Raw genomic sequence first — 13119 nt, 5'->3', positions numbered from 1 at the left:
ATTATTCTCTTCAGTGCAGGTTCATGGACTGCAGCAGCGACCATCTCTTAATTCAGAATGTAAGCACACTGGTATTATTAGCCTTCCTCCATCCCTAGGTTTCTTTCATGTGTTAAAAGCTAATATTTAATAAGATAAATACCAAGTGTTTCACTTGCCATCTACTCAGTCATAGACTGCTCCACTACAGGACTTGTGCACAGCATTTCATAGCCTTTCTTGTCTCCAATATATCTATTAGATTTTCTCTAACCCAAACCAGATAGCTATTAGAGTCCTCTCTAAAAACCATAGCTTGCATTTCAAGAACTGCCACCCAAGTCTCCCAAAACAGCATAGTAGGGAAAACTAATCAAGTTCTGATCTTGTAAATTTATCTCAAATAGTGAATACATACTCATTCCCAGGACTCTCTGCAATCATGTGAGAAGCTGTTCAACAAAAACTTCTGACAGTCCTCAGACTCTGAGAAACACCACAGAGCAGCACCAAATCCAGTAAGAGCCACTGAACTGAGACAGAACATGGAGATATTCAATAATGTTTTGTTAAATACAGTTATCTACACAGTTATCTAGTGCAAATGAGACTAATACTTGATTACCATCAATTATGTAACTGTAACACATACAATTCTATCTATCACACAATTACAATACAGCAATTGCTTCAGGGATTATTCAAAATTTAAACTAAGCTAATTCTATTAGCTAACACTTACAATTTCAGGGATTTGCTAACATTATAAGTTTATATTTATCACCCAGCAGTTTACAAATGTAGGTCAGGGATCACAGGACCCTATGATATTAACCACTGACAGATACAGAACACAGATGATAAACAAGAAAGCTGGATAGTTTACACACCACAGACATGCAAGCTGGCATCAGACTACAAAAAAGCCAATGAATATTAGATTTTAAAATATTGCCATTGTGAATTTCTGGCAGGCATTATAGCAAAGATTATTTGTAAAGGCAGAACTTTGGGTATGATAATGAGATTACATTTTCTCTTAAGTGTTTTGTTTTGGTACTTCCCTGCTGGTTTGTCAGATCTATGAACATATTTGTTGTATGCTGGACACAGCTCAGAATCAAAATTTTAAAGAAAGCTTCAGGAAAGAACAAGAAGGGTAATGGAGACTGGGAAAAAAATCTTCACAGTAAAAACAAAAACTTTTCAAAAGGAAGGCTACAACAAGCTGATTCAAAGGAAAGAGTGATGGTCAAAAAAAAGGTACAACAGAGGAAAATCAGTTTTGCGAGAGGTCTAATGGATATAACCTTCTTTACCAAGAATAGAAGAAGCATATTTCAGTAAATGAAAATGCAAAATTACATTATCTCAGTCCAGACTTCTAGGTGATACAGAACAGGAAAAAGTTGTCTATCTTAAAAAGAATCTGTAAAACACAAAGATAGCCAGAACACAAATACTTAGAAACACAACCCTGTTGAAAGCAATGCTAAAAATTATATGAGCAGCAGGAAGAGAAATGACGTTTTCTTCAGCCATCAAAAGCAACGGGAGAAAGAATTTGACATAAAAGATTAAGCAGCTGTTTGATGCTCACCGAAATTGAATTCACGGCTAAATGCACAGGAAGAAGTCTCTGAAACGCAAGATGAAAGCACAATTTGGACAAACAGGTATTGAGGTAAGTCTAGATGCAACTTAGTACTGAAGAATATTCAGTTTAAAGTTACATTTTTCTCATAAATGCTTTGACTCTAGGTGCAGCACAGCATTAATCCCTCAAAATACTAAAATCAATGGAAGAAGTTGAGAACGTCTGTTGCTTCTAACACCAGCTCACCCTGTGACTGTGGCTCGTTTCTCCCCTAGTCAGTCACACGAACAAGAAATGCTTCTTAGCTCTTATTTAGAAGAGTTTATTCAGTGATTCATAAAAGACTGTTCTGTAGAGTGCAAGGAATAGCAACAGGACCAGGGACGATTCTGGGATGGAAATGCAAAGGAGGACACTGTAAACAAAGCAATACTTCAGATATCAAACCAAGTAGTGGGCACAGCTGAGGAAGCAGGCAGGTCAAGGACAAGTAGACACAAAAGAAAAAGGATAAAGCCTGCTTACACCATGAAAAAAACTAACGGAAAGGAAGGCATGGAACAAGTTAAGCAAGAGATGAAAACAGGCGCAGAGGAGATAGAATAAATTATTTAAGTGAGAACACATTACAAAAAAGGTCGGACTCCAACAGCAGTGGAAGAAAAGAGAGGGCTTTACTGTGTGCAGAACATCAGTCATATCAGGAGGGGGGAAGGAGAAGCAGCGAGAAAATTGAGGGAATCAGATGGCAAAAGGGTAGTAGGTCTTACCTAGATCCTGTTAAGAAGGGAAATGAGAGATGTAAAGTCTTTAAGTTCATAGTAAAGATAGAAGCAATTGATTATTCTCATTCCTCAATGGTTATAAATTGCATTTTCAAGTACTGTTGGAAAGCAGATTGCAGCAACAGTCAGCACACAATCCTTCTTGATCCTGCACAGACCCCTGGGAACAAAATCCCAGTGTGCCCTTGCTATCCCAAGTAGATGTGGACTTTTGCTAACACAGGGCTTTGCATTGGCATTATGTACATCATGCTCAGCAGAGTTCTAAGGTTACAGTTTACAGCATTTTTTTTAAGAGGACCTGTCAAGCTTCCTCTGTGTCTAATGAAACTAATCAGCAGGTCATTTTAAATATTGATACTTTGTTAAACTACTAGAAAGCCAAACACCCTTCTATGAACACGTATGTTAAGAATGAAAAATTTCAGGAATTTTCTTTTTTCTTCTGGCCTCAGAACAAGTAACAAGGCCAGCCTGAACCTTCATCTCAGCCGGCCCAGGCCACATAGGTTCTGCTGCAGGACCAAGCCCCATTGGCTGCTGGGCAGGGGGAGGGGACCAGAGAAAAGGACAGAGTGAGAACATGTAGAAGAATGACATAAAAAACACTAAAGTCAGTGAAGAAAAAGTCCCAAATAAGAAAGATTTAAAGAGATGCCTCAATTCTAAGCTAAAATCCTCTTGTAAAGATATAAAAAATGTATAAATATTTTATATTTATATACATAAAATATATAATTAATACATCAGTCCTTTTTCCTTGTAATTTTATGAAAGATGAAGCATTCAAATTATAAATATGAACAAAAGTATCTATGCTAAAGCAAACAGATATTAAAGTAGCTGTGATACCATAAGAAGTTTGAACAGACAGACAAGAGTGATAAAGACCCTTGCCCCAAGGAGAGAAGAAAACCTCTGTTTCTAGAGATAAAGATGGTCTCAGAGATAAATTTAAAAACCCTTTACTCTTAAATAGCTCATCTGTAAAATAATACTCCATAAGTTAACATAGCCCATAAACACAGCTATAAAAGCTGTTAAATATAAGAGAAACTTCACAATTGCAAGATTTCTAGGCAGCTGCTATTTGTAAAAGTTAAAAGCCACGAAGAAACAGTTTTCTTATGGAGAAGTCTCCCTAAACTGACAAGAGAGACTCCACTCCCTAAGTAAACTACAAAAAGACTACCATAAAAGTAATAAACTAGCTAAATTATTTCTAGACATTGTTAATAATAAAAAAAAAAGTTATGAGGTAAAAGAGACATATTCTAAAAATTTTATTCTAATTCTTATTATTCTTTTAATTTCTATTAATAAAGTTTTCTTTATGCCCTTTTCAAGTTTTGAGCTTGCTTTGTTATGGGGGCTTGTCTTGGAGGGGATGGGCCAAGAGCTGGCCATTCATCCACACAAAGGATAACCAACATCAAGTCTGAAGAGGTAAGAAGCCACAACCAATGACATCCAGGCAGCCTATGGTGAGAAGCAAAGTACTCTGGGACCAGTTGGGAGTGGCCATACAGATCTGGATGGTGTAACAGCCCATCATTGGCCAGAAAATGCCTTTTATATATATATATATATATATATATATATATATATATATATATATATATATGTTGGCCCCACTTCGGGGACTTCTGGAGCAGCCTCTTTATACTTTGTTTTGCACCCTCATTTGTGCCCTTTTATTTAACAAACATCTTCAGTTTTGGCAGTTCAGGTGTGCCTGTCCCTTCTTTGTTGCTGTGCCACATGATCACCCCATCGTCAAGCTCCCAGGACCAGAGAGGTTTCCCCATGCACCCCACAGATCCCTCAGGGTGTTGTTGCTGGCCCATCTCCAGCTGTTCTGCTGCTGGCCAGGTCAGAGTTCACCAATGGTTGGATGTGCACCACAACATTTTGCCTTCCTCTTTACCCTATCTCACAGCAGCAAATGAATAAGTATAGTCTAATGAGAGCACTAGCATTTCACCAGCACTAAACTCACCACACTAATTAGTGCATTAACCAAAAAGTCTCAAATTAGCAAATCAAAAACACTACACATTTAAAAATGCCTTCACAGCATAACATAAGGGAGAGCAAAACTGGTTCTTTAAAAAAAAGACCAAAGGTAAGTATGGGACTTTAAACATATGAGGTCTCTCATTGACCTGAATGCATGACTACAGTAACAGGAAAATACCACTAAGGCAGATTCAGAGCCTTCATGGCAACACCTTCTTTCAACACAACCAAATTCATTTGAGTTCTTCACTAAACACTGACTGATATTTACATATTTCTGGATAGCTATAAATTTATATGCACATGTATATGGTTATATAACTAATATTCCAACAGCCATAGGACAACTCACATCCCAGTTAAGTGGAAGCAGATGCATAGACAACACTGGAGCCGCAAACACTCAAACACACTGGGACTTCTGAACCATGAAGGGGTGGATAAGGCTTTCAGAACCACCTGTACCACAGTTTTGTAATTTTTCCACTTTCTTCTCCATTTAGCACACTTCCTACTGCAAATCAAAATCTTACCAACACAGCAACAACATACTTCACTGAAACTTAATGGACATAGATTCACTTACCTGCTCCTCAGCTTGCAGAATGTGTTCATAACTAATATCATACATGTAGTTTATAGCCAGAGAAAAACCACACTGAGCAATGACATTCAATCCCAAAGCTATGCTATACTGTGCAGCAGCACTTACTCAGCTGCTCAGTCATCAAACTGACACAGAGCATGCTCTAGAAAATTAAAATGACTGCTGAAAAATGGTTTACAATAAGTACATCCTTAGCCAGAAGAGACACTTGTATTTCAAGATGCCCTGGAGAGATCACTGACTTACAGGATGCTAAACCACACACACACACAGAAACTTTATATTCTAACAGATCAGAAAAGACTCTGCACTTTCAATACATATAAAGCAATCTCATTCTGTAAGAATATTTTTTAAATATCAAACTGGAGAGAAAAATACTAAAACTCTACAGCTATGAAATGGTGAAAATACATTGTGTATGCCTGCCTGATGCAGATAAGATTCTATGATACATTCACATATTTCTATGGCAGAACTCACAAGCATGCCATGAAAACCCAAATACTATTTTCACAAATGCATTACAATGAAATTCACATCCAAAATTCAGGAGTATGTCATTATTCTATTATTTCTACCTTCCATGTCATTCTCTGATTATTGACTTATGAGTCAATCTGAAATCTTACTTTCAGGCTGTTTATGCCAACTGCTAATAACACATTACACTTGCAATAAATCCTGTAACATTATTTTGTTAAACTTCCACATACATTAAGGAAAGCTTGCTTTTATTGACAGCATAACCATTCAGATTTACTCTTTAAACTCATCTACAAAATCTGAAGCCAAACAATGCACTTGGTTTAACAAAATTTAATTCATTACAACAGGAGTCTCAAAATATTCTCCACCTTTTACACAATTCTCTCTGGAATTAGACCTAATATAGCACTCTAATTTACATCCACATAGTTAAGTCCATGGATTGGCTCTGGCCAATATAAATCCCTTTAGGTTTAGGGCAGGTAATGAAACAAGCATATGGATTTACTACAGTATGAATGTGCCATACAAGTTTGCTATCACACCATTGTTTAGATTACAGGGGGGAAAAAAAGGACATGTTTATAATTTTGTGAAATATGACTTCTAATGCAAGAGACTTTCAGCACTCATAGCAGATTTTAATTTTCAATACTGTCATCTGTAAATTAAATTTTTTCCTACATGATAATTTTTAAAAATCAATATATCAAAAGAACCTTAAAAGGCAACTTTATCTACACAAAAGCAGAATGAGTTTATTGAGCTGTTGCATGGACAAACTGACCTGACAGACTAGAATGGTTACCCCCACAGGAGCATTAAACCACAAGCTATGCAAGATTTACACAATGGACACTAATGATTCTCCTAGAGAATTCACTACAGACCATTGATCAATAACCCATTTCAAAATAAATTTCTAAATACATATTCAAAAATAAGCAGCAATGTCAACATGTTTACTCAATAGAATATAATGGGCCCTCTGGAACTATAACTGAGATGCAAAAACATAATTGTATTTCTTAGTGTATCTTCTTTGTGGCTAGATTGCAAAGTAATTTATAAATCTGCTTAAGTGTCAACACCACTATTTGGGAATTTTAGGATATAGGGAAATGAACTATATGTGGATTAGGTACCTTCTTTCTTTACTAGCAATTAATCCAAATTCACACATATATGGCAAATAATGGTTTAGGATGAAATCCAGCCCTGAATTGGCATAAGCATTAAGAAACTGAAAAAGTCCAAAGCTGTATGTTTATTCCTTTATTGAAAAGAAAAACAATTTTTTTCTGAAGAACCTATGAACAGAAAAAAAAGGAAATGAAACAGCATGACAAAAATATGCTCTGTTCTCTTGCTTTTTGTTGGCTTATGTCAGGGTGTTTTCCTCAAGAAAACTGTTGCTACAAATTGTGATCTGCTGTTAAAGCAGATTGTGTACTAAAAATTAGTACACAATACTGCAATCCTCAAAGAGATCCAAAATTTCTAATCAGAAGTCCCCTCCTATGCTAATAAAGAAAGGTACATAAATTCCTAATACTTATACATTCACAACTGATGCTGAGTAATCATTCTCCCAGTATCCCACTCACGTTCTGGAACAAAGTACCTCCCAGGCTCAACTTGAGTAGAAACTAAGTATATAACCAACTTGCCAGATACTTTAGGTGAGTCACAAAGTTGCCAAATTCCATAAGAAATATTTTGGACTGAGATCCGTAAGAACTGGTTCAAGATTAGCACAATGCCAAATTTTTCTCTGGAAACCCTGTCAGCCCAGTCACACTGCTGACCACAGCTTTATGGAGCTCCTTTCCCAACTCTGCCTTCAAAAGCAACTTACACTGAGTGTGTTCATAGGATGCAAATGCACATCTGCCCTTCCTGGGAATTGGACACAAAGCCCACACAGACAAGCTCAAGGTTTGAGGACTTCACACACAGAAGTATTGGCAAAATATGCTTCCTACAGGGGATCGTATCTGTGGTTGGTCAGGCCTCCTCTTAGCAGGACTGGGTGAGAAAATAAAATTTAAATGCCAATGGGTTAAGATGAAGACGGGGATGTTACTTGCCAATAACCATCACAGGCAAAACAGGTTCAACCCAGAGATAATGAATTTAAGTTTATGCCAGTTAAAATAGAGACAGACAATAAGAAACAAAGACAAGAACTGAAACAGCTTTCTGCAATCCCCTTCTCCTCAGTGTACAGCTTCACACTCCTTCATTGTCCACTACTTAACCTCCTTGTCCACACCTCTTAAGTGGCACAAGGAAGATAGTGAATGGAGTTATAGTCAGTCTGTAAGAGTTCCTCTCTGCCACTCCTCCCTTCTCATGCTTTTCCCCTGCTCCAGCATAGAGCCCCTCCTATAGGGTGAAGATATCAAAGATCTGCTCCAGTGTGGATCCTCTCCATGGGCTACAGCTCCTTTCAAAAGAACCAGCTCCAACATGGACTGGCCATGGGCTTCACACCATTCAGAGTATATCTGCATGCCCCTACACAATCTCCTTCACCTGGTGCAGATCCTCTCTTCTGACTTCAGTGCTTGCAAAGCTATTTCTCACACCTCCCTTTCCTAAATATATCCTGCTATAACAAATAGCAAAATACATTCCTAATACATTTCCTAAATACATCTTCCTAATACATCACTGCTATGACTTGGCTAGATATAACCAATGCAATATGGTAGGGAAAAAACAGGGGGGGGAACAACAAAAGAACCACCTACCTACCCATACCACGAAAAACCACACCAAAGTCTACAAAGGAAAAAAGTTTCACTGACACCAGCAAGTGCTGGGCTGTGTCTCAGTTCAAAATTATTAACTACACGGCTAGACCAAAGAAAATAAATGTTCTTAAGATGCCTAATGGTTTATTATCCTGCATCTAAACATGAAAAAGTAGAAGAATGAACCATATTTTCTCCCTACACTTAAAATTTATTCCTACACAACTTAAGATTTACAGCACAGATAGGCTGAGAGGCATTCTTTGCAAATTCATAGGGAAGATTCTTCTTATACAAGTAGCATAATTTATGAACATCTGAACTAAAATGAGTGTCTGCCACTAAGCAATAAATATTTGTATATACAGACATGCACATGCCCCTGAGAGCAGTTAACAAATACTAACAAATCAGTCTTTGCTTCATGGCAGTGACTTCCAGAGTTAATTGTTCAGCATTCAGATGATCTTCCAAAACATCAAAGTTACATTTTTTCCATGTCAAGCCATAAGCCAAGTCAGATCCTAACAACAAAATAGGAACACGTCTTCATTAGTGCTGTTCGGGACATAGATTTCACACACTGCATTAGCAGCCTACTGAAACCTTTGCTAATTCAAGCAAAGAGCAGAAAACCAGCAATCATGCTTATTAAGATGCTTAATGCATTTCATCATAAGACTATTTTTTTGTTTTATACTGGCAAACTAGCTCTCAAAATTTAAGCTATGATTTCATATGTCAACAATCTGCTTTAGATGGGAAACCTATTCATTTCTAGGATTATATAAGAAAAAACATATAGGGTATACTCCCTTTTGTCCTCACAGAACACAAATTGTTTGATTTTACTTAGCATGCCTATAAATTACATCTTTTGAAACATGGTTATGAGATTCACGAGAGATGTGTCTTTGTCAAAGACGTTATCCTTTATAGTACCCAACAGATGAAGCCTCTGAAAGTGACTGTTTTACAAATTCCTGGGATATAAGCTGACTAGGAAGTGCTACATCATTTAGTTTGATCCATTGCAAGACATTGCCCTTTAATCACTCACTGGTCTCTGTACTAAGTCTGGTACCTTGTGATTTTAAAACTAAGCACCTGCTATATCTAACCACACTTGAGTCTGTGATCAGATTCATTTGTCTGGCTTCCATTTCCAAGTTGCTCTCTTATTGTGATCTCCCTAATTAAAGAAAGTACCTGATAAAATCACCTTTTGATCATGTCACTAATCTTTAAGCTAAATAAGCTAAAGTTTGTCAAATCTCCTGGTTCCTTCCTTAAATTCTGCAAATTTCGAAAACTTGTTTAAACAAATGATAATAAGACACAGATTTCTAGCACTAACCTGGATGTAGAGTGAAAATCACCCACCTATTTAACTGGTTTCATCAAACTACAGCATTTCAAGGGGAGTTCCCATTTATTTCCTGAAATCCTAAATCATTTCAGCAACAAGCCATTAATTTGTGTCTCACTCTCCAAGTTTCTCAAAATGCAGTTTTGAATTTCAAAAGCCTAAGTGGACCTAGCAGTTGATTTCCACAAAACACACCCACTCCTTCCTTCACTGTTGCAAAGTTGATCAAAACATTTCCTTAAACTGTTTCAAAAATACTAAGGCTTCTATGAAACTAGGGTGTTTGGAGGAACGTGGAGTAGAAGAGAGTAGTTTCAAATTTAAAGCTCTTCACTAAAAATTTCTGAAAGTCACACAGCAAAATGATAATGCATGAAGGTGTGACAAAGCCATGGCCGTGAGCTTGCTTTACCTACGTTAAACTTATCAGACCATTTACCACCCAGGGGAATGCAGCTGGATGAAATTCAAGCCAGAGAACCCCTTAGATCCTACTGTCTTCCTTTTGTTTGCAAACATACAGAAATCTCACAGGCTCCTGGAACAGTGCTTTGAAAGCAAACACTGCTTTAAAAATGTACCATATGTGCACATTCATCACTATATTAAGATAAGCCACTATATCACATTGAAAAATCTTTCCAACAAAATACACAGTCTGCCCAGCATTGCAATCATTTCCATACAACTTCTGGTCCATACAGTACTAAAATATCCTGGAAGCTAATTATAAAGTACTTACTGTTATCAGGTGAGCAGCATCTCAAGCTGCACATTATGCAATTCTTTCCAGTCCAGTGCTATTTTCAGGCTACAGAAGCATGTCCATAGTATCAGACAGGGTAAGAAAAAGGGCAGTTCCACACTTAGTTCTTGTTCATTCAAGAAGATGAGTGGTCTCAACCCCTAATAAAGCCAAAGACAGATGAGGGAACTCAGAAGCTAGTGCAAAGCTTCCCACCACATGTCAGGGTCAAAGCCTATTTGAACAAGCCCTTCATATTAGGCATATAATTGCCCTTTACAAAAAAGGAAGAGAAAATAACATTCTTTATAACAGATTTAGTTACAAAATCAAATGAAAATACTGTAGTCAGAGTCTGAAATTGCATCTTGAATACTGCCACAATGCCTCATTTAGCTGTGAGATTTCGTTTTCATTATTCCAGTGGATTTGGTGGAGTAATTCTAGATTAAGACATGTATATGTTATGAGCAGAGCCTGGGTATAGACCATTTATGATTCAGCAAAAGGATGTTGATACCATGAAGAAGAGCCAGAATTACAGACAGCAAACAATGGATTTTTTTTTCATTTCTACTCTTCTAATAATAGTGATTTATATTTCTTGTCCCCAAAAGCACAATGCCAATATACCTATCATTAAAATGGATTACTCAAGTTCTCACGTTAGACTAGCACACCCAGAAAAGCAGTAGAAAAATGAACTACCTTATTTTTCATTAGAAAAATCAGATTTCCTTTCAGCCAGCACCATCTTGCCCTCAGTTCTGCATGCAAAGAGCTAAGAGATTAATAAAACCAACCTTTTTGCTTCACACACTAAATGCTTCTCAAAAAGGTGAATTAGTTATAAAGGTCAGAAAAGAAAATCATTATCAACCAAAACAAGACAGCTTAACTCAGTGGCTGCCATGCCAAATAACTTCCCGGAAGGTTTCTTCTACTCTGCCGCTGGGAGAATCGGTGCTAAAGCACACACTCATACTTGGCACTGTTTTCTCAGCTTTTTCTCCCTCTTCCTCACATGGAAGCAGAAACAGGCATTTTAGCATGGAACACCTTTTGCACCCTTCATTTAAGGAGGTTAAAACTAATCCATGTTAAAACAGAAAAACACTCACTACTACACTTATATTAGAACATGCTAATCTGAATTTACAATGCTCAGAAAATAAAAATAAAGGACTAAAATGAGGCCTAAATATTTACTGCCACTTTGCTATTAGTATTTTGCTATGCTTTTAAAAAGTGCTTAACCAGTGGGAATAACATCTTTTTGTTTGTAGACACATGCAGGCATGTAAACAAACTTTTGAAAATGGGGAATGTTTCACAACTTCACAGTCAGCGAGTGAGTCAAAAAACTTTGAAAAGTTATTCTTCCATGAACATTATTTTAAATATTGCATTATTTTTCTTTTTAAAAACACACTTATATGCGTATGAGTAGATACATATAGATGCATAAACGTTTTATAAACACAGACAGATACAAATCTCACAGAAAAATGTGATCTCTTTAGAGATTGCTTCTTAAAAGAGGAAGAACTCTTTTTAAACAAGATATATTCTTCCACATTTTTGAGGGGGCACATGAAATCCTGTACCTCCAGACAGGAGCCAGCCTGGAATTACTAGGGAGCTGGAAGCACAGCTGTACCTTAAAGTCATGTTATTCTACAGCTGCCTCTGAGGAACTCTTGTATTTTCCTAAGCTAGTGACCACGAAAATCATTATATTGAGCAGAAGGATGTCTTGTTTCAATAAATAAATACAATAATGAATCATGATTTTTAAAAGTTAAGATTTTAGCTGAGGGATAGAAACATTCTCTTTTTCTCTTGACAATTTCAATTAAGATGTTTCAATAGGCAACATCTGAAAAAGAAGAGTACCCTTTTCCCTACAAGTGGGAGGTTTACACTTACAGGCACTGGGACTTTGAGTAACTGTGTTCAGTAATAACCAGGGGGGGTTTCTTAGAAAAGGAATTGAAGTTCCTGCATCTTTTCAGACCTACTAGTGCAAGGACAACACAGAAAATAATGTAACATTAATTGATGCACATCCACCAACTGAAAACTTAAAATTACCAGATCCAAGTATGCAGCTTTAGAGTACAAGTACACAATGCTACTAAGACCAAATTCCATTCCCCAGAAGCCTGTGGGCAGCAGAAGGAAGGAATCACATTCCCACTGCAGCTTTTTCAGATAAAAGATATTTTTCTATAGGATTGGGAAAGTCATTACCTTTTACACTGAAAAATAAGCAAGTCCAAAGATTAGTCAGACTAACATTGACAAGGCTATCTGTGAACAGGACACACAGTGACCAACATGCCCTGATAGAAAGGACCCTTCTTCTCAATGGGTCACAATATGATTGCTGGGTGCCAGAAGGATTTACTTGGTAATAGGAACATCATGCATAACTCCTTAAACACTTTCCTAGAATCTACTGCTGACTATGGCACAGATAGCCCACAATACTGGGCTGCAGAAATGTTTGGTATGTCTCCAGTAAATATAATGTTTTTAACAGTATTAGCAGTAACAGCACTCAACATAACCATAAGTAACAGAAAATTCAAAAACATCCTCAAAGCGTTAGATACCAGGCAGGGCTTGATATGGTGCCTACAATGACTACACAGGGTAAGTAAACGTGGTGAGGAACCTCAAGGCAGACAAAAATGAATGCTTCCTAAAACCTCCTGCCCAGTAAGGTTGCTGCACCCTTTACAGGAAATTGTGGCTAATTATCATT

The 13119-nt window shown here is 37.1% G+C and overlaps 1 protein-coding gene across 15 annotated transcripts in view; it reads right to left on the bottom strand.

Moving 5' to 3' along the window:
* The window catches only part of INPP4B (inositol polyphosphate-4-phosphatase type II B), a 293940-nt gene that overhangs the window by 241555 nt on the left and 39266 nt on the right, over positions 1-13119 (bottom strand). The window contains exon 1 of one of the 15 annotated variants that reach the window (XM_072928736.1): positions 4967-5114. The exons of the other annotated variants lie outside the window; for them this stretch is intronic. The gene's annotated coding sequence lies outside the window, so the exon portion shown is untranslated. Of the gene's footprint in view, positions 1-4966; positions 5115-13119 lie in introns of those variants that run through there. 15 annotated transcript variants of the gene reach the window in all.

Source organism: Taeniopygia guttata, chromosome 4, assembly GCF_048771995.1.
Source record: "Taeniopygia guttata chromosome 4, bTaeGut7.mat, whole genome shotgun sequence".
NCBI classification, from domain to species: Eukaryota; Metazoa; Chordata; class Aves; order Passeriformes; family Estrildidae; genus Taeniopygia; species Taeniopygia guttata.
This window is presented reverse-complemented; position numbering and strand designations above follow the sequence as displayed.